Genomic DNA, 26,477 nt, shown 5'->3' with positions numbered 1-26,477 from the left:
CACGCCATACCTTGCCCTCTTACCCGGCAGGTACTGGCGGAATTGAACCCTCCCTTTAAAATGTACCAAGGACTCATCAATAGAAATACACTTCTTGGGGTGTATGCTTGGGAAAACCGGGCACTGAAATGGTCTAATAGGGGTCTCAGTTTATACAAACATTTAAAACTGGGGTCATCTCGGGGTGGGCACGGCTCATTATCAGTATAATGTAAGAAGCGAAGAATTGCCTAATTTATTTATTTTTTGGGGTTCCAGTTCAGTTCTGAAGTTGCTTTGAGGGGCCCATATATTAGAAACCCCTATCAAGCACCCCATTTTAGAAACTAGACCCCTCAAAGTATTCACAACAGCATTTAGAAAGTTTATGAACCCTTTAGGTGTTTCACAGGAATTTAGAGCAAAGTAGAGGTGAAATTTACATATTTATTTATTTTTGTCAGAAAATCCTTTTTATACGATTTTTTTCTAGAACACAAAAGGATTTACCAGAGAAACGCAACTCAATACTTATTGCCCAGATTCTGCCGTTTTGAGAAATATCCAATATGTGGCCCTCGGGCGGTAATGGACTGAAGCACCGGCCTCCGAAGCATAGGACCACCTAGTGGATTTTGAGGCCTCTTTTTTATTAGGCACCATGTCCGGTTTGAAGAGGTCTTGTGGTGCCAAAACAGTGGAAACCCCCAAAAAGTGACCCCATTTTTGAAACTAGACCCCTTGAGGAATCCATTGTAGTTTTCTTGGGGTGCATGCGACTTTTTGATCAGTTTTTGTTCTATTTTTAAGTGGCGTGGTGACTAAAAAACTGCAATTCTACTATTGTTTTTTATTCTATTTTTTTTACAGCGTTCACCGTGCGCTATAAATGACATATTCACTTTATTCTGCGGGGCGATACGATTACGGCGATACCAGATGTTTATAGTTTTTTATGTCTTATGGCGTTTGCACAATAAAATACTTTTTATAAAAAATCACTCACTTTTTGTGTTACCTTATTCTAAGAGCCAGAACTTCTTTATTTTTCCATCAATAAAGCCGTGCGAGGACTTATTTTTTGCGTAACGAACTGTAGTTTTGATCAGGACCATTTTTAGGTACATGCGACTTTTTGAACTAATTTTATTCCATTTTTTGGGAGGTGAAGTGACCAAACAATTATGATTCTGGTACGGTTTATTATTATTTTCTTTTATGGCGTTCACCGTGCGGGATAAATAACGAAATAATTTTGTAGTTCAGGCCGTTACGGACGCGGCGATACCAATTATGTATAGTTTATTTGTTTATTTATTTTAATAATAAAGGACTGATAAGAGAAAAGGGGGGATTTTTACTTTTATTACTCTTAAAACTTTTATTTTCTTATTTTTACACAACTTTTTTTTTACTTTTTTTTACTTTGTCCCACTAGGGGACTTGGGGGCAGGAGGCCCTGATCGCTATTCTAATACACTGCATTACATGCGTAGTGCAGTGTATTAGAGCTGTCAGCTACTCACTATGTCAGGACCTACTAGGCTTCCGTCGATGGCGTAGCCGGAGTCCATTGTTAGGACTCTGGTTGCCATAGCCACCATCGCTGGCCGCTATCATGTAGCGGGCCGTCGATGGCGGTTTAACCTCTAAGAAGCCGCGATCGCTATTGAACGCGGCTTCTGAGGGGTCAATCTGCGGGGACCACCGCGATTGGTCCCTGCACACTGAGCTGTGATAGCTGCTGTCGGAAACAGCAGCTATCACAGCTCATAAACGCGCCCCGCGCGAACGGCACCATGTTTCATCCATGACATACTATTATGTCATGGAGCGGGAATGATGCACTTACCATGACATAATAGTACGTCCTGGAGCGTTAAGGGGTTAAGGTGAATTTGATGACCTTGCTGCTGCACGCCTCTTTTATTTGAGATGACCCCTATTATAAAACAAAGCATTCCATTAGGCGGTGTGTCGGACCCTTATTCAGCTGACTGATGTCTCTGATTTGATTCTCAGTTAAACGGCTACAATATTTTTATTTGTTGGTCTTTGACGTTTTCTATTATTAATGCTTTTGCTTTTTCAGCATTTTTAGGCTTATATCTTGAAGAGAAAACTAGACTTTTTATTTGTGATCGTCATTATCTACCGTAAATGTAATTGTGTCAATGGCAATGATTGGGGTGGGGGGGGGGGTGATATGTGTAATTATTTTTTTACCTTTTTATTTTAATGGCCTTTCCCTCAAAGGTAAGAAAAGACATTTGGGGAATTTTTATTACATTTTATTTTTATTACACTATACTTTTCCTCTGTAACTGGTTGTGCACAGAAGGGGAGATCAGCCGTGTTACACTGACTATGGTCACTGATAGGGCTGTGCTGGGTCTAGCTAGACCCTGCAGCAGGCTCCTACTACCCGCATCTCGGCAATCATGTGACCAGTCACATGACCACCGGGACCAATAGCGGAAGCAACCTCTACTCTATAAATGTGTACATGAGTACAGAGAAGACAGAAGTGGTGAAAACCACCGGGATCTTCTCTCCGGGGTCCCTGGCAGTCTTTGACGGACGGGCACCCAAAATTCAGCTGCCCAATTGCTTGTGTAGGAAGCTTAAACCTGCACCGTGTGTGTATATATAATATATGTGTGTGTGTGTGTGTGTGTGTGTGTGTGTGTGTGTGTGTGTATATGTATATGTGTGTATATATATATATATATATATATAATCCCCCCCAAAAAGAAGAGGCAGCACTCCAAGAAAATTGGTGAGAAAAGGTGGTGTGTTTATTCACCCCAGGCAGGCAATGTTTCGATCCGTCGCTATGGGATCTTTGTCAAGCAATGACCAACAATCTTAACGGTATATATAAACCAGTGTGGTAATACAATCAGTGATTCAACCTGAGTTAACAAGTAGGAACAGGTGATACATTAGTGGTTACCGTGGTTACAACATAACAACCTCAGGGTATGTTCACACGCAGTGTTTTCAGATGTAATTCGGGCGTTTTACGCCTCGCATTACGCCTGAAAAAACGCCTACAATCATCTGCCCATTGCTTTCAATGGGTTTTACGGTGCTCTGTTCCCACGAGGTGTAATTTTACGCGTGGCTGTCAAAATACGGCGCTTAAAAAGACGCCCACGAAAAATAAATGCATGTCACTTCTTGGGATGCGAGTTGCTACAAAAACGTCTGAAAATCAGGAGCTGTTTTCGCCTGAAAACAGCTCAGTATTTTCAGACGTTTTTGGTCACTGCGTGTCAACATACCCTCAGTGAGCATGAGGCATCTGCGCAGAGAGCCCTCTGTTATAGCAGTGTGTATAGCAGTACAGTGTATACAGTGTTTAACCCTTTCAAGACCGAGCTCATTTTGGCCTTCAGGACCAGCCCCATTTTTTCAAATCTGACGTGTCACTTTATGCGGTAATAACTCTGGAATGCTTTTGCCTATCCAAGCGATTCTGAGATTGTTTTCTCGTGACATATTGTACTTTATATTAGTGGAAAAATTAGGTCAATAAATTCATTGTTTATTTTTGAAAAACACAAATTTAGAGAAAATTTGCAAAAATTATGATTTTTCTCATTTTAAATGTATCTGCTTGTAAAACAGATAGTAATACCACACAAAATAGTTACTATTTCCCATATTCCATATGTCTACTTTATATTTGCATAGTTTTTTAAACATTATTTTATTTTTCTAGGACGTTACAAGGCTTAGAACTTTACCAGCAATTTCTCACATTTTCAAGAAAATTTCAAAAGGCTATTTTTCAAGGACCAGTTCAGTTCTGAAGTGGCTTTGAGGGCCTTTTGTATTAGATAGACCCAATAAATCACCCCATATTAAAAACTGCACCCCTCAAAGTATTCAAAACAGCATTCAGAAAGTTTCTTAACCCTTTAGGCGTTTCGCAGGAATTAAAGCAATGTAGAGGGGAAATTGACAAATTTTATTTTTTTTGCTGCAATTCATTTGTAATACATTTTTTTTCTGTAACACAGAAGGTTTTACCAGAGAAACGCAACACAATATTTATTGCCCAGATTCTGCAGTTTTTAGAAATATCCCACATGTGGCCCAAGTGTGATAATGCACTGAAATACCACCCTCAGAAGCAAAGGAGCACCCAGTGGATTTTGTGGCCTCCTTTTTTTAGAATATATTTTAGGCACCATGTCGGGTTTGAAGAGGTCTTGTAGTGCCAAAACAGTGGAAATCCCCCAAAAGTGACACGGTATTGGAAATTGCACACCTCAAGGAATTTATCTAGGGGTATAGTTAGCATCTTGACCCCACAGGTCTTCTGCTATATTTATTGGAGTTTGAATGTGAAAGTGAAAATTACTTTCTGAAAAAATATATAAAAAAAAAATATTTGCAAGGCATAAAGAATAAAAAGCACCCCAAAACTTGTAAAGCTACTTCTCCCAATTTTAGCAATACCCCATATGTGGTACTAAACTGCTGTTTGGACCCACGGCAGAGCTCAGAAGGGAAGGAGCGCCATTCGGATTGTGAAGCGCAGATTGTGCTGGATTGGTTTTCAGTGCCATGTCGCGTTTGCAACGCCCTGGAGGGAGCAAAACGGTGGAAACCCCCCAAAAGTGACCCCATTTTGTAGACTACACCCCTCAAGGAATTTTTCTAGGGGTATAGTTAGCATTTTGACCCCACAGTTTTTTTTGCTGAATTTAGTGGAATTAGGCCGTGAAATTGAAAATCTACTTTTTTCTAAAAAACATAGAAATTTTTAATTTTTACAATGAATAAAGGAGAAAAATCACCCTAAAATTTTTAAAGCAATTTGTCCTGATTACAGCAATACGCCAGATGTGGTAATAAACTGCTGTTTGGACCCACGGCAGGACTCAGAAGGGAAGGAACAATATTTGGCTTTTGGAGCTCAAATGTAGCTGGAATGGTTTTCGGGTGTCATGTCGCATTTGCAAAGCCCCTGAGGTACCAAAACAGTGGAAACCTCCCAAAAGTCCCTTTAGGGGACTGGAACGAGCGATCATTAGGTCGCTGGTACAATACACTGCAGTACTAATGTATTGCAGTATATCATCATTTATACAGACTCCTGTAACAGCGCGATCGCTGTTCCTGTCCATTAGTCCCGGGTGTCAGCTGTAATACACAGTGGACACCTGCAGAATATGGAGCGAGCGCAGCGCATGAGCCCGCTCCATATATAACCCCCCGCACCACAACATGCTATTAAGTCGTGGTGCGCGAAGGCGTTAATGCGCAGCGGATGGTGCAAAGTGAAAATTTAAATTTTCCACTGATATGCCATTTTAATGCACAATATCTTGTGCCCAGTTTGTGCCACTGAAGACAAATACCTCATACAATGTTGAGCGGGTTCTCCCGGATATAAAATATCATATATGTGGACGTAAACTGGTGTTTGGGCACGCTGTGGGGCTCAGAAGGGAGGGAGCGCCATTTGGCTTTCGGAGCGCAGAGTTTTCTTGGTAACTGTTCTGTTTTGGGTTTTGCTGGTATTTCAGTTTATGATGTGGGGGTATGTGCAAATTGGGCAGAGTACATCAAATAAATAAATAATAATCCGCAGATATGTGGCCAATGTCGCACTGATAAATGGCGCCCGATCTTATCTGCTTTTGGACACTGCACAATTTCTGTCGCTATATTCTGAGAGACAGAACTTTTTTTCTTCACCGGAGCCGTGCGAGGGCTTTTTTTATCACTTTTTATTAGATTTTTTTTGGCAATCAAAGTGACAAAAAAACAAATTCTGACAATGTTTTTTGTCTTTTTTTTTTTACACTTTTCACCGCGCGCTATAAATGACATTTTACTTTATTCTGCGGATTGATACGATTACGCCGATACCAGATGTATATAGTTTTTTTATGTTTTGTGGCATTTGCGCAATAAAATCACTTTTCGATAAAATTATTTTTTGTGTCGCCATATTCTGAGAGCCATAACTTTTTTATTTTTCAGTCAAAAAGCTGTGTAAGGGCTTGTTTTTTGCGGGACAGGTTGTCGTTTTTATTGGTACTATTTTAGGGTACATGCAAATTTTTGATCACTTTTTATTCTATATTTTTGGAGGGTTGATGACCAAAAAAATTGTGATTCTGACATTGTTTTTTAATTATTTTTTTGCGCTGTTCACTGTGCGGGAAAAATAACATTATAGTTTTATAGTTGGGGTCGTTGTGAACGCGGTGATACCAAATATGTGTACTTTTTTTTAACATTTTCATTTTTTTCCTATAATAAAAGTCTTCTTATAGGAAAAAAAAGCATTTTTTGTTTTGTAACTTTTATAACTTGTTTTTACACTTTTATAAAACATTTTTATTACTTTATTTTTTACTTCAAGCCTGGCAGCACTGATCGCTGCTATAATACATTACACTACCTAGGTAGTATAACGTATTATAAACTGTCAGTGTGACGCTGAGAGTCACACTGACAGGAAGCTTATGAGGACCGGCCTCCGGCTGGTTCTCATAAGCTGCTGTGCATGGCAGACCCGGGGGCTGTTGTATGGCCCCCGGTTTTGCCTTTTAACCGATTGCAGCACCTCCAATCGGTCCCCGGGAAAGTTTGTTGTAGCAACAAACTTTCCAGTTCGTTGCTACAACAAACTTTCCCTACGATCACATGACCAGGATCTGAACCAATTAGGTCCCGGTCATGTCTCCGGGACCAGAGGCAGGGGTTAACAGCGCGATCCAGGTGTCAGCGCTAGTCTGAGACACCCGGATCGTGCTTTTAACACCCACCGTGAATTATGAACCCCTTGAGGAAAAAGCTTATTTTGGCCTTCAGGACCAGACCCATTTTTTCAAATCTGATATGTGTCACTTTATGTGGTAATGACTTGGGAATGCTTTTACCTATCAAAGTGATTCTGAGATTGTTTTCTCGTGACTTATTGTACTTTATGATAGTGGAAAAATTTGGTCGATAAATTCGATATTTATTAATGAAAAACACCAAAATTTCGTGAAAAATGCCAAAAATTAGCATTTTTCTAAATTTAAATGTATCTGCTTGTAAGACAGGCCGTTATACCACACAAAATTGTTGCTAACTAACATCCCCCATATGTCTACTTTAGATTGGCATCGTTTTTTGAACATCCTTTTATTTTTCTATGACATCACAAGGCTTAGAACTTTAGCAGCAATTTCTCACATTTTCAAGAAAATTTCAAAAGGCTATTTTTACAGGGGCCAGTTCAGTTGTCAAGCGGCTTTTAGGGCTTTCTATATTAGAAACCCCCATAAATCACCCTATTTTAAAAACTTCACCCCTCAAAGTATTCAAAACAGCATTTAGAAAGTTTCTTAACCCTTTAAACGTTTCACAGGAATAAAAGAAACATAGAGGGGAAATGTTCAAATTTTTTTTTTGCAGAAATTCATTTTTAATCTATTTTTACTAGGTTTTACCAGACAAACGCAACTCAATATTTATTGCCCAGATTCTGCAGTTTTTAGAAATATCCCACATGTGGCCCTAGTGTGGTAATGGACTGAAGCACTGGCCTCAGAAGCAAAGGAGCACCTAGAGGATTTTGGGGCCTCCTTTTTATTAGAATATATTTTAGGCACAATGTCGGGTTTGAAGGGCTCTTGTGGTGCCAAAACAGTGGAAATCCACCAAAAGTGACCCCATTTGGGAAACTACACCCCTTGAGGAAATTATCTAGGGGTATAGTGAGCATTTTGACCCCGCAGGTTTTTTGCAGAAATTATTGAAAGTGGGCCATGAAAATCTACATTCTTTCAAAGAAAATGTAGGTTTAGCTAATTTTTTCTAATTTCCACAAGGACTAAATAAGAAAAAGCACAGCTACATTTGTAAAGCAGTTTCTCCCGAGTAAAACAATACCCCACATGTGGTAATAAACGGCTGTTTGGAGACACAACAGGGCTTAGAAGATAAAGAGCGCCATTTGGCTTTTGGAGCTCAAATTTAGCAGGAATGGTTTGCGGAGGCCAGGTCAGATTGGCAAAGCCCCTGAGGGGACCAAAACAGTGAAAACACCAAAAAAGTGACTCCATTGAGAAAACTACACACCTTGAGGAATCCATCTAGGGGTGTAGTGAGCATTTTGACCCCACAGGTGTTTCATAGATTTTATTAGAATTGGGCAGTGAAAATAAAAAATCATTTTTCTTCAATAAGACGTAGCTTTAGTTCCAAATTGTTCATTTTCTCAACAAATAAAAAAAAAGAAAAGTACCCCAACATTTGTAAAGCAGCTTCTCTCGGCAATACCCCACACGTGGTCATAAACTGCTGTTTGGGCACATTTGCAATGTCCCTGTGGGACCAAAACAGTGGAAACCTCCCAGAAGTGACCCCATTGTGGAAACAACACCCTCAAGGTATTCACCTAGGGGTGTAGTAAGCATGTTAACCCCACAGGTGTTTTGCAGAAATTCGTGTGCACTCGATGTGGGATAGTGAAAATGGGAATTTTTCCTTAGATACGCCAATATGTGGTGCCCAGCTTGTGCCACCATAACAAGACAGCTCTATAATTATGCTGTGTTTCCCGGTTTTAGAAACGCCCTACATGTGGCCCTAATCTTTTGCCTGGACATTCGACAGGGCTCAGGAGTGAAAGCGTACCATGTAAAATTGAGGCCTAATTTGGCAACATATAAAGTATTGGTTCAAAATTGCAGAGGCTTTGATGTGAAATAATAAAAGAAACCCCTGACTAGTGACCCCATTTTGGAAACTGCACCCCTCAAGGCATTTATTAAGGGGCGTAGTGAGCATTTTCACCCCACGTGTCTTTTCCATAAATGATTGCGCTGCGGAAGGTGCAAATTAAATTTTTTCCCTAGATATGCCAATTCCATGGCAAATATGTCGTGCCCAGCTTGTGCCACTGGGGACACACACCCAAAAAATGTTAAAAGGGTTCTCCCGGTTACGGCGATGCCATATATGTGGAAGTAAACAGCTGTTTGGGCACACTGTAGGGCTCAGATGGGTGGGAGCGCCATTTGGCTTTTGGAGCGTGGATTTTGCTTGGTAATAGTTTGTTTGGAGTTTTACTGGTGTTTCCGTTTATAATCTGGGGCATATGTGAGCTGGGCAGAGTATATCAGGGGCATAGTCAGGTAGTATAATAATAAGGTAAAAAAAAAAATTTTGCCGGGAAAGTGTTGTCCTGGTATAATACGTGCGCCCTCGCTTCCAGCGGATATATTTGGGCCCTCCCCTTCCTGGTTCCCTAATTTTAGTGCCTTGATACATCGCCTTTTGAAACAGAAGAAATTTTCCCCTCGGGCTGCACAACTGGATATTTTTCTTTCCTGACTTATTGGAGCCTTAAATTATTTTATTTTTTCATAGACGTAGTGGTATGAGGGCTTTTTTTTTTTTGCGGAACGAGCTGTAGTTGTTATTGGTACCATATTGGGGTACATGAAACTTATTGGTCACTTGTTATCCTTTTTTTGGGAGGCAACGTGACAAAAAAAACAGCAATTCTGGCATCGTTTTTTAGGGTTTTTTTTATACAGTGTTCAACATGCGTTATAAACGACATGTTACCTTTATTCTGCGGGTCAGTATGATTCCGGCGATACCTAATTTATAGAACTTTTTTATAACTTTTTGCACAATAAAATTACTTTTGGAAAGAGAATGTATTTTTTTCTGTCGCCATGTTGTGAGAGACATAACTTTAATTTTTTTGTATTTTTTTCTGCCATTATTTTTTAGTTGTTTTTTTTACGGCATTCACTGCGCTGGATAAATAACATAATATATTTATAGTTTAGGTCATTACGGTCGCAGCGATACCAAATATGTATTGTTTATTTATTTTTTTCAATAATAAATGACTTGATAAGGGAAAAAGGGGGAGATTGTGTTTTATTTTATTACTTGAAACTTTTATTGTATTTTTTACAACTTTTATTGAAACTTTTTTTTGTTACACTTTTCTTTAGTCCCACTAGGGGACTTGAAGGTCCAACTGTTTGTTTGATGTTCTAATACATTGCACTACCTATGTAGTGCAATGTATTGGAACTGTCAGTTGTTCACTGACAGCAAGCCAATCAGGCTCCGCCTCTGGGCGGGGCCTAATCAGCTTCCGTAATGGTAGACAGGAGGCCATTGTTACGGCTCCTGTTGCCATAGTAGCAGTCGCCAGCCTAGCGATCGCTTGGCAAGGCTGCCGATTTGTTACAAATCCCTAGGATGCAACGATCACAATGGATTGCTGCATCGAAGGGGTTAATGCCAGGAATCGGAGCTATCTCTAAGGGTCTAAGAGTATTCAGCCTGAATATCCATTCGAGTTCCCTTTTTTTTTTTAAAAAGCCACTTTGTCACCACCTCAACCTAGGGGTGGGATGTGGTCAATTATCCTGAATTTTAACTGTTTCTCCGTATGGTTCATTTCAGCGAAGTGCTTGGAGACAGGTAAGTCTAACTGTCACGAAGGGTCTGTGAACCCACTCGGCCGTACCGCCTTGGCAGTAAGGCAGCTGGCCAACAGAGAGCAGGTGAGAGTCTATAGGTCTATAGGTACCTGTGGCAGCTCAGACAGCAGCAGGGCAGGCTTGGCTGGGACTTAGGTAGCAGGCAGACGTCAGGAAAGGTGGAGCAGGTCAGACGTGGATGTAGCGCAGCATGACTTTGGCACGGCTCGGTGCTAAACCTGGAATGTATGGATTGCTAGGTACAGGAACTGGAAACAAGTATAGATACAGGGACAGGGACTGTTTAAGAGCGGGCACGAGCGTGCGCGCGCACCCTACGGGGTTCGGCAGATGTGAGTGGATCCGAGCACTGCTGTTTGGGCACATTTGCAATGTCCCTGTGGGACCAAAACAGTGGAAACCTCCCAGAAGTGACCCCATTGTGGAAACAACACCCTCAAGGTATTCACCTAGGGGTGTAGTAAGCATGTTAACCCCACAGGTGTTTTGCAGAAATTCGTGTGCACTCGATGTGGGATAGTGAAAATGGGAATTTTTCCTTAGATACGCCAATATGTGGTGCCCAGCTTGTGCCACCATAACAAGACAGCTCTATAATTATGCTGTGTTTCCCGGTTTTAGAAACGCCCTACATGTGGCCCTAATCTTTTGCCTGGACATTCGACAGGGCTCAGGAGTGAAAGCGTACCATGTAAAATTGAGGCCTAATTTGGCAACATATAAAGTATTGGTTCAAAATTGCAGAGGCTTTGATGTGAAATAATAAAAGAAACCCCTGACTAGTGACCCCATTTTGGAAACTGCACCCCTCAAGGCATTTATTAAGGGGCGTAGTGAGCATTTTCACCCCACGTGTCTTTTCCATAAATGATTGCGCTGCGGAAGGTGCAAATTAAATTTTTTCCCTAGATATGCCAATTCCATGGCAAATATGTCGTGCCCAGCTTGTGCCACTGGGGACACACACCCAAAAAATGTTAAAAGGGTTCTCCCGGTTACGGCGATGCCATATATGTGGAAGTAAACAGCTGTTTGGGCACACTGTAGGGCTCAGATGGGTGGGAGCGCCATTTGGCTTTTGGAGCGTGGATTTTGCTTGGTAATAGTTTGTTTGGAGTTTTACTGGTGTTTCCGTTTATAATCTGGGGCATATGTGAGCTGGGCAGAGTATATCAGGGGCATAGTCAGGTAGTATAATAATAAGGTAAAAAAAAAAATTTTGCCGGGAAAGTGTTGTCCTGGTATAATACGTGCGCCCTCGCTTCCAGCGGATATATTTGGGCCCTCCCCTTCCTGGTTCCCTAATTTTAGTGCCTTGATACATCGCCTTTTGAAACAGAAGAAATTTTCCCCTCGGGCTGCACAACTGGATATTTTTCTTTCCTGACTTATTGGAGCCTTAAATTATTTTATTTTTTCATAGACGTAGTGGTATGAGGGCTTTTTTTTTTTTGCGGAACGAGCTGTAGTTGTTATTGGTACCATATTGGGGTACATGAAACTTATTGGTCACTTGTTATCCTTTTTTTGGGAGGCAACGTGACAAAAAAAACAGCAATTCTGGCATCGTTTTTTAGGGTTTTTTTTATACAGTGTTCAACATGCGTTATAAACGACATGTTACCTTTATTCTGCGGGTCAGTATGATTCCGGCGATACCTAATTTATAGAACTTTTTTATAACTTTTTGCACAATAAAATTACTTTTGGAAAGAGAATGTATTTTTTTCTGTCGCCATGTTGTGAGAGACATAACTTTAATTTTTTTGTATTTTTTTCTGCCATTATTTTTTAGTTGTTTTTTTTACGGCATTCACTGCGCTGGATAAATAACATAATATATTTATAGTTTAGGTCATTACGGTCGCAGCGATACCAAATATGTATTGTTTATTTATTTTTTTCAATAATAAATGACTTGATAAGGGAAAAAGGGGGAGATTGTGTTTTATTTTATTACTTGAAACTTTTATTGTATTTTTTACAACTTTTATTGAAACTTTTTTTTGTTACACTTTTCTTTAGTCCCACTAGGGGACTTGAAGGTCCAACTGTTTGTTTGATGTTCTAATACATTGCACTACCTATGTAGTGCAATGTATTGGAACTGTCAGTTGTTCACTGACAGCAAGCCAATCAGGCTCCGCCTCTGGGCGGGGCCTAATCAGCTTCCGTAATGGTAGACAGGAGGCCATTGTTACGGCTCCTGTTGCCATAGTAGCAGTCGCCAGCCTAGCGATCGCTTGGCAAGGCTGCCGATTTGTTACAAATCCCTAGGATGCAACGATCACAATGGATTGCTGCATCGAAGGGGTTAATGCCAGGAATCGGAGCTATCTCTAAGGGTCTAAGAGTATTCAGCCTGAATATCCATTCGAGTTCCCTTTTTTTTTTTAAAAAGCCACTTTGTCACCACCTCAACCTAGGGGTGGGATGTGGTCAATTATCCTGAATTTTAACTGTTTCTCCGTATGGTTCATTTCAGCGAAGTGCTTGGAGACAGGTAAGTCTAACTGTCACGAAGGGTCTGTGAACCCACTCGGCCGTACCGCCTTGGCAGTAAGGCAGCTGGCCAACAGAGAGCAGGTGAGAGTCTATAGGTCTATAGGTACCTGTGGCAGCTCAGACAGCAGCAGGGCAGGCTTGGCTGGGACTTAGGTAGCAGGCAGACGTCAGGAAAGGTGGAGCAGGTCAGACGTGGATGTAGCGCAGCATGACTTTGGCACGGCTCGGTGCTAAACCTGGAATGTATGGATTGCTAGGTACAGGAACTGGAAACAAGTATAGATACAGGGACAGGGACTGTTTAAGAGCGGGCACGAGCGTGCGCGCGCACCCTACGGGGTTCGGCAGATGTGAGTGGATCCGAGCACTGGCGTCTCCTGAGGAGGCTGGGGCCAGCACTTGCCGACTCGTGGCTGCGGCTGTCAACGGGAGGTTGGAGCTGACAGCCCGCAGCCACGGACATAACAGTATCCCCCCTCTTATTGGGACCAGAGCGAGAGAGAAACTTCAGAAGAGTAGGGGCATTGAGGTTCTCCTCTGGCTCCCAGGACCTCTCTTCAGGACTAAACCCCCTCCAATCCACCAAATAAAAAGGGGAGTCTTGGAATAGCGGTTCAGGATCACAGGTTTCAGGAGGGAGACATGGAAGGCGTTGGGAATCCTGAGGGTAGGAGGCAGCCGGAGCTTGTAGGCGACAGGATTGATCTGCTGCAGAACCTCGAATGGTCCGAGGAACCTGGGGAAAATTTACATGACGGCACCCTCAGTCGGATATTCCTGGATGACAGCCAGACCTTAGTGCCAGGAAGAAACCGAGGAGGCTCTCTTCGCCTTGTGTCAGCCTTCTGTTTCATGCGGTTCCACTGCCATTAGGATGGAGGATCGAGTCTGCTGCCAGATCTTCAAAAAGTCTCTAAACGTGGAATCAGCTGCAGGTACCTTGGAAGTATCAGGCACCGGGAGAGGAATTCGTGGGTGTTGGTCGTAGACAATGCAGAACGGTGTATTCCTAGTAGACTCGCTGGTGTGGTTATTGTAGGAGAACTCCGCCCACGGGAGCAGCTTCACCGAGTCATCATGCTACTTGGAGATGAAGTGGTGTATGTAGTTCTCCAAAATCTGGTTGATCCTCTCGACCTGACAATTAGACTGAGGATGGTAGGCAGAAGAAAAGTCCAACTTCACGCCAAGAAGTCCGCAGAGGGCTCTCCAGAACCTCGAGGTGAACTGAACCCCCCGATCAGACACAATATGCTGCGGCAAGCCGTGCAGGCGGAAGATGTGTTGGATAAATAACTTGGCCAACTGAGGAGCAGAAGGAAGACCGGTAAGAGGAACAAAGTGGGCCATCTTCGAAAATCGGTCCACCACCAGCAGAGAGAGGCAGGTCCGTGATAAAGTCCATCGCTATATGCTGCCAGGGAGCATTGGGCACAGGCAATGGCTGGAGCAGGCCAGCAGCTCTGGAGTGGGTGGCCTTGTTGGCTGCACATACAGCACAGGAAGAAACGAAGTCCACAATATCTTTGGGCAGAGTGGACCACCAGAAATGACGAGCAATCAAATCCCGGGTCTTGCGTAACCCTGCATGACCTGCCAGTCTAGAGTGACCCCAGCGGAGGATTCTTCCACGATCAGCCAGGTGCACAAAAGTCCTCCCAGGAGGAATGTCCCCAATTTGCAGGGGGTTGACCGAGACAATGCAAGATGGATCGATAATGTTCTGTGGACTCTCAATGGTGTCTTCTGTCTCGAAAGACCTGGACAAGGCATCGGCCATCACATTATTGTCGGCCGGGCGATAATGAAGCTCAAACTGGAACCTTGCAAAGAACAGTGACCACCTGGCCTGACGAGGGTTCAACCGTTGGGCCGTCTGGAGGTAGGTCAGATTCTTGTGGTCCGTAAAAATCAAGATTGGATGAGCTGTGCACTCTAGTAGATGTCTCCACTCCTCCAGGGCCAATTTGATGCGAGTAGTTGCGTTCTGCGGAAGAGAAGAGCTTGGAAAAGTAACCACATACCATTTACTTGCCCTTGGGACCTCTCTGGAACAGGAGTGCACCAGCGCCTCTGCAATATGAGCAGTGTCTGAAACCATTCCCCCTGTCTCTTTTTAATCTTTGGGATAAAAGTCTTCGCTTGTTGTTTGCGAATTAAGGCCGTCATCATTTTATTCCCCTTGTCACCATGAGCATATTGCTTATATTTTGAAATTTGGATGAGGTGGGCGGATTTAACATTAAGAATGTCTTTCACCTTATCTCTAAGACTAGTCAATTCCGCTAATGAAGAGATGGCTACTGTCTTCTTGTGTACTCCCTCCAAAAGGGCAATCTGAGAAAATAAAGAATTTAGTACAGCATTGGTCTTTTTCTTTACATGCGTTCCCAGGGAAATAAGCTCACCTCTGATCACCGATTTATGAGCCTCCCACACAATCGGATTCGAAATAGAATCTGAAACATTATGAGTGAAATATTGAGATAAATGGTTTTCAATAATCTGGGCATTAGTCTTATCCGCTATAAGAGTGTCATTAAGTCTCCAACACCAATCTCCCTTAGGAATACCTACTAAACTTATAGACACTAAAATCGGGGCAAGGTCTCATAATAAAATATGGCCTATATCCGCAGAACGGACTAGTGAAGTATACTGCTGCGAAAGAAAAATATAATCTAATCTGTGATATGTATTGTGGGTGGGTGAGAAATAAGAATAATCCTTATCTAACGGATGCAGCAGTCTCCAGACATCTGTCAAGTGCAGGGAATTCAAAGCCTTGTTCAAGTGTGCTAGCGTCTTATACAAGGCATGCTGTGATCCCGTGGTGTCTAAAATCAGATTAAGGGGTAAATTCAGGTCTCCCCCACCACCAAAATCCCTTCAGAAAAATCACGTAACATGTTCAGAGTCCGAATAAGCCAACATTAGGAGAATATAGATTAGCGAAGGTATACATCACTGTATTTTAACGATATATATTGTGCTCCCACAAATATGAACATTTGAAAATTCACTGAAGTGATAAATGAGTAAAATGTATAATTGCGGACTTGGCGGATCAGATAACACAATGGCCTTCAGTCACGTTCCGTAGAGGTAAAAACATCAGGGATAGGGTGATGCAGAGTTGTTTTGATCCAATAATCCAAAAGGGTACTTGGTTAGACAGGCAGATACCGGGTACACACAGATGTGGTAGTTGTAGAGCCTGTGATTTCATTCAAAGTGGAAAAAAATTCAAAAGTGTTACCACCAAGGTTGAGTATGATATCCGAGATTTTGTGAACTGCAAAACGGCTGGAGTTGTCTATTTAATCACATGTCCGTGCCCACTGAATTACGTGGGCAAGACGATACGGCAGTTTCGGCGCCGGATTAGGGAACATGTTGGAGATGTTACAAATGAAAGAGATACTTCCATATCAAAACATGTGCATGCAAAACATCAAGGCAGGGAAGAATGTTTAAAATTTCAGGCAATTGAATTGGTACGTCCTCCTAAACGGGGGGGGGGGGGGATTGGGATAACCTAATTCTGCGTAAAGAGGCCCAATGGATCTACAGACTGGCTTGCGTACATCCTGAAGGTTTAAACGAGCAAACAAATTATACCTGTTTTATTTAATACACAATCCATATCAAGTCATAGGGCTTTTTTGGTCCTCTGGGTGGGGGTATGGTAATGCATTCCTAGTCCCAGTGTAGTCACTTGAAATATATCAATCAATAAGTAGCAGGTATGGCAATTGAGTCCAGGAGTGTGTCAAATGGTTTAAGTGAGGTTTACAATTACGTCGTTCTTCTATCCATATATTATGTATTTTCAGGGTAGGTGCTCCTATCGTGGTAGTCCAATTGCGGCCCTGAGCTGATCCGCAACATATATCCAACCTTATAGTGTTATACTCCATCCTTGAATAGCATGAGGCTTTGTGTAGTAAATAGATACTTCTACAGCCTCCCATTGAGTCTGCATGCTCTGTGTTGTTTACATTGTTACTTCCGGGTATGTCAGCTGACAGCCGGGAGTCACATGGTTGAGCATCATGGATGTGCTGGGCCAGTGTGATTGGCTGTTTGATGTATGCTGCCGGAGCCAGGGGGCGGAGTATTCAGTTCATAGTGACTCAGAGTCCCAGAGTGAAGCATGCCGCTGACATCTATGCGTGCATGCTTCCGTGTTGTGCAGTAGAATATCTGCTGCTGAAGATATATCGCTGGCATCCTGGCCAGACTGACAGACCCCTGATGATAAGTATAGAAACGCGTAGGGTCGGGTGAAGTGAGGGAATTTTGCGTAGGGGGCAGTGGCATTGTTGTGCATCTGTACATTGGAAGAATCTGGTGCGGTTAACGCAGGCTCCTGTGTGAACGAGGGTCCAAACCACTGCTTTACCAATGTTATACGCTGATTCCATATTTTGATATCTCTGTTTACATACCCAGTCATTAAGGGTTCGCAAACGAACTAGGACTGGGAGTATTCTGTTTAATACGTTTTTAAATACACGGTTGGGCTTTTCACAGTGGTGATTTTACCCCTGTTTTTAGATAGCTATGAAATAAAAATTATACGAAGGTATACATCATTACATATTTTCCCTTTTATAAATAAGTATCTAACATCCGAGTCTTCCAATTGCGTTAACAACGAAAATGGAATGCATTTATGTATAGCTATGCTAACACCTCGAGCTGCAGACTGATAAGGGCAATGGAACCATAAATTAAAATCTCTGGTAGGAAGAGTAGGGAGTTTTGTACGATTGAAATGGGTTTCTTGTAAGGGGACCACGTTTGCAGTCTGCTTTTTCAACATTCTAATAACTTGACTATGCTTCTGTGTATAACGGTTCTCACCTGTTTGTTCGTGGATCCTCTGTGTCGTCTGGGAGATGGTGCTTGGAACCCAGGCAACGCTTGGCACAGCGGGTAGAGGTGGTCGGATGGATAGGCAGAAGTCAGGACAGGCAGCAGACGTCATAACGGGTATGGCAGCAATAGGTCAAGGCAGGCGTCGTAACCGGTATGGATAGCAATAGGTCAAGGCAGGCGGCAGACAAGGATGGTGAAGTTCAGGCAGAGGTCAGTAACGGGAAATCCAGACAAAAAGGCAGAAGGGACGGAAACAGGGAACCAGGGCACAGGGAAAATCATGGGGAACTTCGTTCAACAAGCATGGATTCAGGGAAGGAGGAACCTTAAATAGGAAGTCTTAGGAATTAAGGCGCGCGCTGGCCCTTTAAGACAGGACAAGTCAGCGCGCGCGCCCTCTAGTGACTGCAGCCGCTCATTGAGGATGACGGCCGCGGAGGGAGGTAAGGGCTGCACTTACCTGACGCCATCCAGAGCCAGCAGAGCGTTTGGATCGGGTAAGTGGAGCTCGGGATGAGCATGTGGTAATGGAGGACGCCGGAGCAGAGGCCGTGGGGAAGGTGGGGAACGGTGCGGCAGCCATTACAGTACCCCCCATTTACGCCCCCTCTTTTTAGGCTTGCTTGGAAACCTTCGCTCAAAGACCTTGATAAGAGCTTGGGCGTTGATATTCTCCACGGGCTCCCATGACCTCTCCTCAGGACCATAATCTTTCCAGTCCACTAGGTACCATAATCTCCCCCGTGAACTTTTGACATCCAGGATCTCTTGAATTTCAAATTTGGCATTATCCTGCCAGCGGAGGATGGACAGGAATTTTCTTTGAAAAACGGTTGAGTATAGTGGGTTTCAGCAGAGAAATATGGAAGGAATTAGAGATTTTCAGAGACTGAGGAAGGCGAAGTCTGAAAGTTACTGGATTGATTTGTTTTGTTATTTCATAGGGGCCCAGAAACCGAGGAGCTAGATTGTAACAAGGGGTCTTCAGACGTATGTACCGGGTGGACAGCCAGACTTTATCCCTAGGAAGGAGCTGCGGCGGGAAACCTGCCTCTTTTATCCGTGTCTCTCTAAAACCTGGCTACGGCTTTCTGGATGGAGTCCTTGGCCTTTTGCCATATCCATACAAAGTCGCGGTGGACCGTGTTAGCAGCTGGAACCTCAGAAGGTGCAGAGACTGGTAGGGGAATTCCTGGATGCTGGCCAAACACCAAGAAGAAGGGAGAAGAGCGGATAGATTCCCCCGTATGGTTGTTGTAGGCAAATTCGGCCCATGGAAGCAGACTTGCCCAGTCGTCTTGTTGCGGAAACACGAAATTCCTGAGGAAACGTTCAAGTATTTGGTTTATCCGCTCTACTTGACCATTGGATTGAGGATGGTACGCGGAAGAGAAGTCTAGTTTGACCTCCAGCAGTTTTCACAAGGCTATCCAGAACTTTGATGTGAACTGAACTCCTCTGGCAGAAACAATATGCTTAGGAAGACCATGCAGGCGAAAGATGTGCTTGATAAACAGCGTTGCCAGTCGGGAAGATGACGGAAGGCCTGAGAGAGGTACGAAGTGCGCCATCTTAGAAAAGCGATCCACTACAAACCAGATCACTGTACACCCAGCAGAACTAGGCAGATCAGTGATGAAGTCCATGGCAATGTGCGACCAGGGAGAGTCAGGCACGGGCAGAGGGTGCAAAAGGCCAGCAGGTCTTGAATGGGAGACTTTATTTTGAGAGCAGGTGGAGCAGGCTGAAACAAAGTCTTTAGTGTCTTGGGACATGGAAGGCCACCAGTACTGACGGCCAATCAAATTGAGGCATGACCCCAATGAAGAACACAATCCCTTTGTTTAGGGGGTACGTAGGTCTTTAATCGAGGAATGTGTACCACTTCAGCTGGAGCAGCATTCACAATACGTTTAGGATCTATAATAAACTGTGGGCTGGGCTATTGGTCTGTGGGGTCAAAACATCGAGATAAAGCGTCAGCCTTGGTATTCTTTCCAGCGGGTCTGTAGTGAAGCTGAAAATCGAATCTGGAGAAGAATAATGCCAACCGAGCTTGACGAGAGTTTAGGCGTTGAGCAGTCTGTAAGTATAGGAGGTTCTTATGATCTGTGTAAATGATGATGGGATGCCGTGCACCCTCAAGCAAATGTCTCCATTCCTCCAGGGCCAATTTAATAGCTAAAAGTTCTTTATCTCCAATTCCATAATTTTTTTCAGCGGATGTGAACGATTTGGAGAAAAACGCAGGCCACCAGTCTCCCTCCACAAGTCTTTTGTGAAAGGATAGCTCCGACTCCCACAGATGAAGCATCGACCTTTAGAACAAAGGGTTTGGTGGAATCCGGTCTATGTAGGACTGAAGCAGAAGAGAAGGCAACTTTAAGAGCTTGGAATGCAGTTTCAGCCTCCGTGGTCCAGTCTTTAGCATTAACCCCTTTTTTGGTCAGAGCAGAAATAGGAGCTATCATAGAGGAGAAATGAGGAATAATCTGGTGGGGTAATAATTTGCAAATCCCAGCAGGCGTTGGACCGCTTTGAGTCCTTGTGGACGAGGCCAGTTGAGAATAGAAGATAGCTTGGCTGGATCCATTTGAAGTCCCTGGTCGGAAATGACATACCCCAAGAAAGGCAGGCTGGTTCTCTCGAAGAGGCATTTCTCTAGCTTGGCAAACAGAGTGTTCTCACGCAGCCGCTGTAACACTTGGCGCACATGCACACGATAAGTTTGAATATTGGGAGAAAAGATTAAAATGTCATCTAGGTATACCACCACACAGCTGTACAACAGATCTCGAAATATGTCATTAACAAAAGCCTGGAAAACTACAGGAGCATTACAAAGTCCAAAGGGCATGACAAGGTATTCAAAATGCCCATCACAAGTGTTGAAGGCGGTTTTCCATTCGTCACCCTCGCGGATGCGGATGAGGTTATAAGCTCCACAAAGGTCTAGTTTGGTGAAGATTTTCGCCCTCTGTAGGCGGTCAAAGAGTGCCGAGATCAATGGTAACGGGTACTTGTTCTTCAACGTGATATTATTCAATCCTCGGTAATCAATACAAGGACGCAAGGAGCCGTCTTTTTTTCCCTCAAAGAAAAACCCTGCGCCAGCAGGAGAGGAGGACTTACGGATGAATCCTCTCTCCAGATTTTCTTGGATATACAGAGACATGGTCTCCGTCTCGGGCAAAGACAGAGGGTAGACTCTGCCTCTGGGAGGCGTCGAGTTGGGGACCAGGTATATGGCCTGTGAGGAGGCAGCGATTTAGCTTGTTGTTTACAGAAAACATCCGAGAAGCTTTTGTATGGAGTAGGAAGTCCTGCTGAGTTAGGTTCTGTAGACTGAGGCATGGGTGGGCGAATAGATTGTAGACAATGTTGGTGATAGAAGTCACTCCAGCTGGTAATTTGACCTCCAGTCCAGTCAATAACAGGAGAGTGCTTCTGCAACCACGGTAGACCTAGTAGCAAAGAGTTTAGAGTTCTTTAAAACATAGAAGGAGATACGTTCCTGGTGCAGTGCCCCAGTTAACAGGAGAATGGGTTCGGTGACGAGATAGTTTCCTGTAGAAGCCTCCCATCTACAGAAGCAATGGACAACGGTTTTGTTAGTTTTTGCACTGGGATTTGGTAGCGATTTACCAAGGACTGGCACAGAAAATTCCCAGCGGATCCGGAATCTAGGAAGGCTTGAATGCAGAAAGTGGTTTCTGCAAAGGACCGCTTCGCTGGTATGGTCATCTTCTGAGAGGAAGGTTTTCCACCTAGTGTAGCCTCTCCTACTTGCCCTAGGCATTGGAGTTTTCCGGCCTCACTGGACAGTCTCTAAGGAAGTGCGTTTTACCACCACAATACAAACATAAATTCAACTTGCGTCTTTTCTGACGCTCCTCATGCTTGAGTCTTGTTCTCTCCACCTGCATGGGTTTGTCCGACCGATATGAAGATGAGGCCAGAAAAGGTCTTTGGAAGGTTGGTGCCAACCGTGATGTCCGATTGCTTCGAGCAGATTCTTGTTGTCTCTCACGGAAACGTATATCTATACGATTGGCAAGAGTAATCAAGTCATCCAAGGACAGTGGAAGGTCTCGGCCAGCAAGTTCATCCTCGATTCGGCCCGCCAGACCCTCCCAGAAGGTAGATACCAAAGCCTCATTATTCCACTGGAGTTCAGTAGCCAGGGTGCGAAACTGAATGGTGTATTGGTCTACAGTGGAGGTTCCTTGCCGGAGCTTGAGTAGAGAGGAAGCTGCAGAAGAGGCTCGACCTGGTTCTTCAAACACCCTTTTAAACGTGGAGAGAAAGTTCTGAATGTTGTACATGATGGGGTCGTTTCTCTCCCACAAGGGAAATGCCCAAGCCAGCGCTTCACCAGACAGCAGGGACAGGATGTAGGCCACCTTAGCCTGGTCTGAGGAAAAATGATGCGCCATGACTTCAAAGTGGATGGTGCACTGTTTAAAAAATCCCCTGCAGGTCTTGGGGTCTCCCTCATAGTGGGCAGGCGTAGGTAAATGTAGTCCCGGACTGTAGACAGTAGCTTGCGGTGGTGGTATCGGAGGCGCTAGTTCGTTCAAACGAGTGGACACATTCTGCAGTAGCTGAAACAGCTGATCTTGGCGGACTCGTTGTCTGGAAAGCTCCTGAGCCATATCAGCCGTGTCAATCAGGGCTGTGTCAAGGGGATCCATGGCTTGTTCAACCAATAGCGGTTCTCACCGGGTTGTTCGTGGCTCCTCGGTGTCGCCTGGGAGATGGTGTTTGGAACCCAGGCAACACTTGACACAGTGGGTAGAGGCGGTCGGATGGATAGGCAGAAGTTAGGACAGGCAGCAGACGTCGTAACGGGTATGGCAGCAATAGGTCAAGGCAGGCAGCAGACGTCGTAACGGGTATGGAAGCAATAGGTCAAGGCAGGCGGCAGACAAGGATGGTCAAGTTCAGGCAGAGGTCAGTAACGGGAAATCCAGACAAAAGGCAGAAGGGACGGAAACAGGGAACCAGGGCACAGGGAAACTCACGGGGAACTTGGTTGAACAAGCATGGATGCAGGGAAGGAGGAACCTTAAATAGGAAGTCTTATTAATTAAGGCGCGCGCTGACCCTTTATGACAGGACGAGTCAGCGCGCGCGCCCTCTAGTGACTGCAGCCGCACATCGAGGATGACGGCCGCGGAGGGAGGTAAGGGATGCACTTACCTGACGCTGTCCAGAGCCAGCAGAGCGTCCGGATCGGGTAAGTGGAGCTCGGGATGAGCATGTGGTAATCGAGGACGCCGGAACCGGAGCAGAGGCCGTGGGGAAGGCGGGGAACGTTACAATGTGGCACATTCAGACCCCTCACATTATGCGATACAATCTTAAGTTCCGCCATAGCCCCCAAAAATCCACCTCAATATCTTTTCAGACCACATGACATTACAAAAATAACAAAAAAGTAATAGAATAGTAAATAACCGTATTCCATAAAGGAATAAAACAAAAGCTATGGAAAAGGGTGTAATTCCAGCATCTAGAGGAACAAGCAGCATCACCCTAAAGAAAGGAGAAATACACATACAAGTTGGGGGGTCACTATAGAATACATGAGATTAACCTCAAGGCATAACAACCCAAACCCCACCCAAGCAGCTTTTTATATTTCAAGTGTAATACCAATAAGACACTTCAAGTACACTTATAATACATTATACAATCAAATGTGAGGACCATAAAACAATCCGTAGTCAACTTATAACAATGCAGTTATGACTATAAATCTCCCCAAAGCCCATACAGGAGTAAGGAAACTGAACGGGAAGTCATCAATTAGTGCAAGGAGTTATGTAGATATATATTTACTACGGAGCGACCAAGAGTCCTCAGGTCGAATCCACTCTTTGGGTCATGGGAGTGCTTTTCTTTCCTCACGGCGAGCGATGTCCAGACACCCTTGTCCAGGGATCAGTCTCACGTAGAGCAGGTATCCTCAGAGGTTGAGCTAAAGGAAGCCATGATGGAATGTCTATAGGTTGTAATCCAAGTAAATGCCAAGCAGCACGAAGATCCTCTGGTTTCCTAATCACAATTTGCTTATCCTGCTTAATGTTTGCCACTCCAAAAGAATACAGCCAATGAAACGGGATGTTGTTAGCCCGCAACATATCTAACAGCGGCTTCAATATGCTACGTTTGGCAAGAGTTGAGGACAGCAAATCTTGGAAAAGAAGAATAGGGGTTCCCTCATAACAAACTCCTTCTGAAGCCCTTGCTTGCTTCAGAAGTGCAGCTGTATCCACATAGCTAAGTAGACCACAGATTACATCTCGAGGTGGATCTTGCAAACGTGGTTTAGCTCTCAAGGCCCGATGTATATGTTCAATGTGAATTGATGCAGCTCTATCCTCTCCCAATATAGAAACAAAAATCTCCCGAGCAACTTTAGGCAAAACCTCATGTGAAATGGATTCCGGAAGGCCGCGAATCCTAATATTCTTGCGGCAACTTGTTTTCCCGATCTTCAGCTTGCAATAAAGCAATAAAGCCATGTTAATGTGGTCATGTTGTATATGTATAAGTCTTTTGTACAGCCTCTCCAAATTTGACCTCCTCCGTATGTGTGGACTCAAGCATGTGCACCCTGTCCCCTATATGTCGCAAGACTGCTTTTATATCTGCCAAATCTAAGGCTAAGGGGCCCAGGGCTTTAAAAATAACTCTTTTAATGAATCCTCTTGACACAGGGACATAAGTAGACTCACCCCCAGCCTCCGATTGATCTCCTGTGCTTCCGGCGCCATCTTGGATGTACGCGTCGGAGAGCGCTCTAGAGTTTTCTTCAAAAACTTGTCCAAATTGGCTTGGTTTTTCCCCGGTTTGGGGGTGATTGAGGGGTCTTTGCCCTTATCTTTGATGGTCCTCACCATACTGCCGTGTCCTATCTCGCTATGAGTTCGGGTAAGTCGGGTTGCAGCAGTAGCTCCGGATCAAGCCACCTTCTCTGCTCGCTGTCAAGCTCTGCCCCCTTCTCTTTAAATAAGTGTAACCACCCTACCATCAGCACGTTTTTTAACCCTACAATTGTTTTTGTGTCTTGTACTAAACAATATTTTTTTATTAGGTATCTGATGTACCATCTCTCTTCAGTCTGAGTGCCTGTATATAGGAAATATGAGCTTTGGACCCAGATGACCCCCTATAATACGGACTGAGAAAATGCCAATAAATTTCGTGTACAGTGACGTAGCTCAATATTGATACCCTGCTATGTCTTCCTCTTTTTTTTAGTTTCCTTTTGAGAAGTGTTTTATGTCACATGTTGTTGTTTTTTATGAAATGACCCTAACTGTGGTCTCTTTTGCATATTTCTTTGCCGTGGGATATATGTGTGATGTGTAATCACATCCACATCTATATTCCCCTAAATTTTACACAGTGACCTCACTAATTAGTGTAACCAAACTTGTCTCACGAGGTCTAATATAATTAATGTTGTATTATGTTCACTATATTTTCCCACTAGTCATCGAGTTGTATATAAGCATTCTCTGGGAGATTATTTCTCTCCCCCTCTTCTGAATGTCAACATTCACGCATCTATCACAATCCTTGGCAATACACGCAATACTCATTGGCTATCATTTGGTCCTTGGGGATATATTGAATGGGTGGGGTTTGCTACGTCATTAGTTTAGCAACATGTTACTTGCGATTCTCCTTGTCCCAGTTGTCCTATGAGGTGCGCACTCCAAGTGCACGTGACCGGGTGTGTTGCTTGCTCCGTTTCCACCTCCCATAGCGCAATGTGCATGTCTGGTATTCCTGGTACACGTCAGGAACCCGGATGTGCGCTACGGAGCTGGAGGCCGGAAGTGGGGCATGCCTCACTTCCGGTTGCGTCGGTGGACATGCGCCGCTATTCTATGGACGCTGAATAAACAGAAAACACCTGGGCATTGCACTATTTAAAACCAAGACTGCAACAAGACACTATACATCCCCTGAGGAAGCAGACATCGCGAAACGCGTGTTGGGTTTAATACTTGCTATCCAGCCTTCCAGGAATACTGACATGGGTAAGGTTCTCCATACCTATTTATGATATTCAAGCTCTCCCTTCTGAAAAACTGCCCCTAGGACTATTATGTATATTACTTTATGGGTGTTCACATGAGGGATTAGCTGTTTATAGGACAACACACCTCCCATCTCATATCTCCTCAGTGTAAGGAATACAGTGCAATATTTATTGCTATATACACGTGGATAGCCTGTTTACTTGTATTATACAATATTATAGAGTCTCTCCATTTCATTATGTACCTTTTTAAATGTTTGTTTTATATGTGTAAATAATACAATTTGTTATATTTTATATATACCTGGCTTCGTACTCTGATTTTTCTATATATAAATATCTATTATGGAGTTGCCTTTGCATTAAATGTGGGAGGGTGTCCGATAGTGACATTACCTAGCCCATTGCTATCATGCATTAGGAGTTTATAGAATTACAATCTTATAACGCGCTTGAAATTTTGAGAAACTATTGGGGCATCCTCGGCTTAGACCCAGATGTCAGTGAAAAAGTTATGAAATATCCTTCTGTCACATATCGTCGGGGGATGGATTTTAAGG

General features: G+C 43.7%; 1 long non-coding RNA gene across 1 annotated transcript in view; it reads left to right on the top strand.

The window, feature by feature from the left end:
* Nucleotides 1-26,218, top strand: part of LOC142732896 (uncharacterized) — a 79,130-nt gene extending 52,912 nt beyond the window's left edge. The window contains exon 6 of the long non-coding RNA XR_012879731.1: nt 24,961-26,218. This is a non-coding gene — a long non-coding RNA (uncharacterized LOC142732896). The remainder of the gene's footprint in view (nt 1-24,960) is intronic.
* The last annotated feature ends 259 nt before the right edge of the window (nt 26,219-26,477 follow it).

This window comes from Rhinoderma darwinii, unplaced genomic scaffold, assembly GCF_050947455.1.
Source record: "Rhinoderma darwinii isolate aRhiDar2 unplaced genomic scaffold, aRhiDar2.hap1 Scaffold_931, whole genome shotgun sequence".
NCBI lineage: Eukaryota > Metazoa > Chordata > Amphibia > Anura > Rhinodermatidae > Rhinoderma > Rhinoderma darwinii.
Note: the sequence above shows the minus strand (reverse complement) of the source record. Positions and strands in the feature narration are given on the sequence as shown.